Consider the following 8,031-nt stretch of genomic DNA (forward strand, 5'->3'; position numbering starts at 1 on the left):
TACCAAAATAAAACTACTATTACTAAAAAGTCAAATCCGAGAATATAACTAGTGGTGTGGCCATCATCGAGTCCCTCGCAGTATCGACCCGTCTAAGGATTACCTACGCAGATAAGCAGTAGAGTGAGTTTATGAAAACTTAGAGTGTAGTCCCAATTTATCAAACAGTAAATCATGCAATGTAAAATAGTCTGGGCCTAACCCCTTTTCAGTGGCAACATCAATTTGGGCCTTAGCCCATTTAGTAACAGTATCAGTGTGGGCCTTAGCCCAATTCAGTATAGTATTAGAGATGCATATAGAGACCCTACCCATCCATCCTCTACACTCCACTCCATCTAGCCCTACACTCCATGTGGGAATAAAATTGACCCACCCATCCCTACAGTCCAGAATATGGCACCGGTTGCGGCACTAACAGTATTTGCAGTAGAGCTACCAGTAGTAGGCTTATAGCCTTTCAGTACACTTCCTCCAATATCATATATCCCATCTCATGCAATGCAACATAATATAAATGTACATACAATAAAAACGGCATTCTCAAACAGTCATACATAACATAGGTGTATATCTGTCATTTACCTCATAGGAGTATAACAGTCATATCATACATTAAGGTCTAGGTACACTGACCGACCTAAAAGTAGGTCCACAATCGTCTCGGGCGACTCGTGCAACCTTAACAGTTAAACAACGAAAATGGGCCCAAGCCCATAATACGGCCCCCACACGCTTGTGTGGCCCAATAAGCCCAAATAAAGGCCTAGGTCGTGCAAACTATTTTGTCGGCCCAATAATCTCCACATATCCGTGTGGTTTTCCCGTGCAGGACCCACAAGCTCGTGGGCCTACACGACCCATTTCGGCCCGACGTGGCCCAAAATGGCCTAAACCCATGAGGTCATTCATGGTGGCCTCTACTGTCAAACGCACGTGTTTATGCGTTCGATTCACCATATGATCGAGCGCACGCTCGTGTAGCGTATATGAACATGGCTTTCGGCTTTTGCCAATTAACAATCTTTGCAGTGTGACTACACACTTGTTATGAATCTGGAGTTAATCCCCGCTCCAAACACTCTTATGCCTGAAGGACAAATAATGCAATAACTAATCAGTCACTTAACTTATGTCTCGATTAGAAACTAATGAAGTTCCAAAACAATTATAATCTCTTACCCAAAAGCCAACAATAATCGCACCCTTGATTCTCAAGGGGTGTGTCAATCAATTTCAATCACCACCTACACAAAAATACCACCTTTCTATATCAGACTCGTATTTGAAGCATAATAACATTATAACCATACCACACTTACCACAACGACCAAGCAGAAAATAGATCAATTAAGTAATGCACATAGAAGCACGTAAAAGGACTGATCTAAAAGGTAGAGGAGATAGTCAGCACGAAGAGGGAAAGTTAGAAGATGGATCAACAAAGTGAAACAAACCGAAAGGGGAAGAAATGAAACTGGGGCTTACCCAACAATATTTTGCCAGCACAAGAACACCAAAATGGGAAATGAGAGCCGACGCCTAACCCAATTAATTACACCACATTTGCCAATCGAAAGCAGAATAGAAGTAGGATGAGTATTCGGTCAATGTACCAAAAATGAAAAGGAGGGAAAAGAGGAAGGACAAGCGAAAAAGAGAAGGAAAGAAAGTGCACTTCATCAAGGAGGAATCATTTAAGAGAGGGAGAGGATGAAAGAAGGATATTGGGCCAAAGAAACTTCACATGAAAGAGAGAACAAGAGCACAAGAGACCGGTGACTAAAACGTCAAAAGAGAAAATCCAGAAATACCTAAAACGAACAATCAAAATAAAAAGGCAGCAATTCTCAACAACGGAAAAAGAGTCGAAAACCAAACAATGACCAACCCCCAGCCTTTTGTTCAAAAATTGCAAATTGCAAGAAGTGAGAGTTCACATTCGGCACACTCACTACTACCCCATTCAAACTCCTAAATTCACTCCCTCAATCACTCCTAATATCTCTCAACCTTATCCCACTCCCTTAAATCCCAACCAGCCAAAATTTTCTCCACCTAATCCCTAGAATTCGGCCACACTCCTCACACTCCTCTAACACCTCAATTTTAGTCCCACTACAACACCTTCCCAACGTCAATAGCAAAACAAAAACCAAATACCATTTATGCGTTATCAGGATTCGAACCTCAGATCCCCCTTAACACTCCACAGGCCACTAACCCATAGATTAACATGTTTTTTATGACACTTCCCTCCAATTTATATTTAAGAACCTCACTAACAAGAGGCGAGGTTTATTCAAGCCAAAATTCAAAATTTTGTACAAGCCAAGGCTTGAACTCAGGACTTCTCCAACACTTCTCAGGACACTCAAAAACCGAAGCAGGCATGTATTTATGCAACACAACATACACAATAAACATCTCATTTTTTGGGGCGTTAAAGAAGTTTGATGATTTGTCCCACGTAGAGCTAAATACAGTTTGCTCAGCTATCCTACAAAACAAACTACCTAATAAATTGAAAGATCCAGAGAGTTTTACTATTCCTTGTTTAATTGGTAGTTTAAGTGTTAATAATGCTTTAGTTGATTTATGGGTGAGTATTAATGTCATGCCTTATAAAATGTTTAAACAACTAGGTCTTGGGAAACCCAAACAAACTAGGATGAGTATTCAATTGGTAGATAAAGCCATTAGATTTCCTAGGGGTATTATTGAAGATGTTCTTGTCAAAATTGACAAATTTATATTCCCAGTCGATTTTGTTGTCCTAGGCATAGATGAGGATAGTGATGTACCTTTAATTCTAGGTCGGCCCTTTTTATCAACTGCTAGAACCATCATTGATGTTGGTATAGGTAAATTGATACTTCATGTAAGAGATGACACAATTACTCTCTAAGCTCATGATTCTGCTAAAATATCTAGTGATCAAGATGATTATATGAGTTCTGTTAATGTAAGTAACTTTGTGGCTCAACCTTCTTTTCAGGAAACCCCTCGAAAAAATGTGATCGAGCTACGTTCTAGCTTTTGCAACAAAACCAGAACAACTCATGAAGAACGAAGGCTACAGATCGATGAACTAAATGAATGGCGAACACATGTCAAGGAGAAACTGAGAACACACGATTAAGAACTGAAGCAATGCCATAATAAACATAAGGATGGAACGAACCAATTTACGGTTGGGGACCAGGTATTGCTAGACAAACTGGACCCTAGAATTGCCACTTCAGAGCTTATTACAAATGGAGTAACTCCTTTTACGGTACTCAATGTCTTCCCTTACGGAACAGTCGAGACAAATCATTCTGAATTCGGCACTTTTAAGGTAAATATTACTTGATTCAAACCTTATTTTAATAATAGAATTGATAGCGAAGAAAAGGAGTCTCAACTCCGTGAACCACTTTGACCGTGCGAATACGAGGTAAGTCGAGCTTAAAATTTAAATAATCATTTCTCGGTAAGCAACTCGAGCGTGTCCTTGGCAGTGTGGAGCCTGGGACTTAAGTTTTCAAAAAAAATCAATAGAGACACGACCTAAATTAGTCCACACGAGCATGTGACATGGCCGTGTGGACCACGCGGCCTGGACATACGAGCTTGTCCTAGGCCGTTTGAAACCTGGAGTTTAATTTTTCAAATTTAAAACAAGTCAAAGAGTTACACGGGTAAGGCACACGGACGTGTGAGAGGTCACACGGGCGTGTGACACAGGCACGTAGACCATATGGCTTGGAAACACGGGCGTATCCTAGGCCGTTTGAAACATGGAGTTTAATTTTTCAAATTTAAAACAAGTCAGAGAGTTATACGGGTAAGGAACACGGACGTGTGAGAGGTCACACGGGCATGGAAGAAGCGAAGGAGATGGCGCACGGCCTAGACACACGGGTGTGTCTAAGGCCATGTGAAGACTGGGCTTATTTCATTAATCACACACGGGAAAAATAGGAGATCACACGGGAATGTGACACGGTCGTGTGGCTTAACACGATCCTCACACGACCATGTCCCCTTAAAATCCCACTCCCTTTAACCACCCTTATTCTGGCCACCGTCTCCTCCCCTTCTAGCCTGATTTCCTCTTATCGACCGTCAACCCTACCAAGACCCCTTTATCCCTTTCCTTCTCCCTTCCCCAAACCACCATCCCTTCACCCTTTCCCTTCCCCTCTCAAGCCCAACCCCTCACGCACAACCTTTTAGCACCGACCAACCAGCCACCCACTCACCCGAACATCAACAGCCCCAACCCTTTTCCCCTTGCACACACACCCCCAATCTCGTTCATGCATAGCCCCATCCATCCTCCCTCTTCCCTTCAAACCACCTCCCTCACAACCACTCCCTTCCTCCATTGCATACACGCACAACGCCCGCCCGAACCACCATCGGTCCCTCGCTGACCGCCACCACCATTGCACCATTGGTCGCCCACTATTCATTCATTCATTATTTTTGTTTTATTTTATTTATTTATTTGATTATTTGAATATCACTTAGTTTTATTTTATTTTATTCCTCTATTCTTCTAAGTATTATTAGTATTTGTTTTCTTTTTATTCTAGTTTTCTTTTCAATTTTATCTATTATTTTGTTATATTCTGTTCTATTGAATTCCTTATTATTAGTCTCAGTTCATTTGGTTTTATTTTCTTTCTACACATTATTCTTAGTCTAGCAAAATTTTGTTTTGGTAGTATCTTTAGTTTAGTTTCATTTTCACAGGCCTATTATCATGTTTAACATCATTTTTATTTGGTTATAACCACATCCTTTATCTTTTGACATTTATACATGTTAATTCTTATTAATACTCTATTCACTAGTTATTCTCTTAATTTGTTTAGTACTTGATGTTACCTTAGATTAGGGTATAAGATATTGGCTTGCATCTACTATGATGGTTCATCTATTTAAAATGTTTGATTGCTTTATTGCAGATTTATTATGATGAACAATGAGGCAAATCTAAGGTCGTTGTCCTCGCTTCGAAAAAGTGGAAGGGCCCTGGAGTGACCTCTTCCTCGAGCGCATCCGCTAATGCTCGCCACCCCTATCTCTGATTCTTGAAGGGCTGCCAGGAGGATTTATATCAGCTCCTTCACGTATGACCATTTGATCTAGGCTGTTGTATCGACTGGGCCACGTTGGAACAAGTCCGTCTCACTGATGACAAGTGCACCATTATCGCCACAGCTTTGTGGGATAGATTCTTTGGCTTCATCGAGCCCACCTACATAGAGCTGACGTTGAAGTTTTGCTCGACATTTCTGTTACAGTAGGTCATGATGATTCATGATGAACTAGGCACCATCAGTTTTTGACTTGGTGGTTTGGTGCGCAAGATGAGTGTCCCCACATTTGGCACTGTTATGGGACTCTACACCGAGGAATTTATGAGTGCCGAGGACTTTTTTCGACTTCATCGACATATCCACCACTCACCATCGCGTTGTTGGACCAATCTTATAGCTAGCCAGACACTATATGATGCGAGTTGCTTGAAGGCGACTTCTCCCTTTTTGGCCTTACAATACATTCATGCACTTTTAGCTTACACTTTGACAGGTCAGAGAGAGAGCATCGGAGTTGTTAGCACTCATGACGCTTATTTCCTATGGAGCATTGCGCACGAGCATATATTTGATTTGGGATACTTCATTGCCTTAGCCTTTCGCCCTCAGGATGACTGCCACAAGAAGGGCCCTATCTGCTTAGGCCCTTATGTGACTTGCCTCTCTTGATACTTCGGTCTCCTCGACGCACCAGAGCAGTCCTCTACCCTCACACTAGTTGGCCAGATGTCCTCTCAGGGAATCTCGAGCATGATACACATGAGGATGATCGAGCGGATTCGTGGAGTGGACCTCCCTCAGTATCAATTGTTTCATTCTGACACATGGAATGAACCTAAGGACTTTGCTAATGATGTTCCTCCCTATCACGAGGATCCACCATAAGTTCTACCTTTGAGTCACCGACCTGTTCCTTCTGTTGCTACTTTAGCAGACCTCACCGAGCTGTTCACTAGCTTCCATCAGTACTACGATTAGAGGTTTGACAGTATTGACGCGACATTGCAGCAGATATGTCAGCATTTTCATATATCCCCTCCATCGCCGATGACTCACAACACCGATATGTCTGATGATAAGGACCATTGAGTCCATTTATTTTATTTTCTTTTAATTTTAATTTTAATTTTCTTTTTCTTTTTCTTTTTATTTCTATATTTATTTTCTGTTTATTTTATTTTTCTACACTTCTTTTGTTTTTGTATTTTGAACTATATTTTATTATGGTCTAATCGAGATAGTAACCCTTTAATCTTCTTTAGCATCGTGTTTATTTTCTTATCAGTTGCTCAGGATCATGGACTACATCTACATTTATCTACAATTCTGCTTTGCACTATTCTAAGGATTTCATCCAATATTCAGGGCAATTTCAATTCTCTCCTTCTTATGATATTCTGTTTCTACTGTATCTATTATTGTTTGTACATTGAGGACAATGTACATTTTAAGTGTGGGGAGGTTTTTTATATGATTATTAGAAATCCCTAAATTATATCTTGTGTTCAAGTAATTTCTCATATCACTATTAGAATGAATTCTTATTGATTTATAATTTCTGTTGATGTGTTTTAGATCAAAATCATAGGTAATTGTGCATTGATTGTTTAAACTTTAAGACATAAGAGAATCAAGCATGATAAGTCTTTTTTCAGAATTAAAATTTGTTAGGTTGTTTCCCTAAATTGAAGTATTACCTTAAAGTTTTAAATTTGCAAGATTGATATAAAAAACCATAATTTTTTTGTGAGATTTTGAGCCTTTAGAGAATACACTTTTCTTGCTATTTTATTATTGGTTATGAGTGTGTCAATATTGATTGGTTATTCTAGAACTTGCTTCGATATGCATGTTGAGACCATACCTTTGATTTGATATACTGAAATGATAAAGGCACTTAGGTTTTAACCCACTTATCCCATAAAAAGTCTACCTTCATAATTAACCTTTAGTGAACCCCTTTGAGCCTAACAAATCGTTTCTTGATTTTCCTATTAATACTAACCTATAACGCATTTTTTGATTCGTTGAGAATTGTTCTTGTTTTATTGATTCCCTTTTTTGTCGAGATTTGATTTGGTTAGTTGCCTAACTATGTTCTTTTGTTTCATTTGTTAAATTATCTCTTACTATCCATTGTTTATGTTCTCAAAATATATATATTGATTACTACTTAGTTCTATGATATTAAGCTTGAACAGTTAAATTCATATGTTGAGAAGAAGCTCGTGTTATTCTTAAATAATTTTGATTGATGTAATTTAACATTTGTTTCTTTTTCTAGTTTGGTAATTTATCAATTCTATCTTGACTCTAACCCTCTTTTTCAGCCTTTATCCACACCTTTAACTCAAGCCCCATTACAACCTCTTAAAGACCTTTTGATTTGTGTATCATCTCATTTTATAATGGTGGAGATTTGATTTTCATACAAGCCTATGGTAATAACTTTTCATGTTTGACTATTGAGTGCTTATTTTTGAACCTTAAACACGTTTAGTGATTTGAGTGAATCTTTAGTGAGGATGTCAATTCTTGTCAGTTTTGGATTAAAGGTAATTACTTAGATAAAGGGAAATACCTATGTTTTCATGTTTTAAAATTTTCGACTTAGATTGTTTGGATCTTTAAAGCTCTTTTAGTTGAATTATCAATGTATGATCATTTGTGAACTATGATAAAAAATTGTTGATGAGAATTATGAATTGAGGAAGTTTAATTTTAATTGTGAGTTGAGGATTTTGCTTGAGGACAAGCAAACACTTAAGTGTGGGGATATTTGGTAAACCATAAAAATAACATATTTTAATCCCATGCTTGGCATGTTTTTGGATGATTTATTATGTGAATTAGTGAATTTGATGCTTCTAATCCTTTAAATTTATGTTTCTACACTTAGGTGAGCATAGGGGATCAAAAGGAGCAAAAAAAGGGCCAA

This window comes from Gossypium hirsutum, chromosome A02 (assembly GCF_007990345.1).
Source record: "Gossypium hirsutum isolate 1008001.06 chromosome A02, Gossypium_hirsutum_v2.1, whole genome shotgun sequence".
NCBI classification, from domain to species: domain Eukaryota; kingdom Viridiplantae; phylum Streptophyta; class Magnoliopsida; order Malvales; family Malvaceae; genus Gossypium; species Gossypium hirsutum.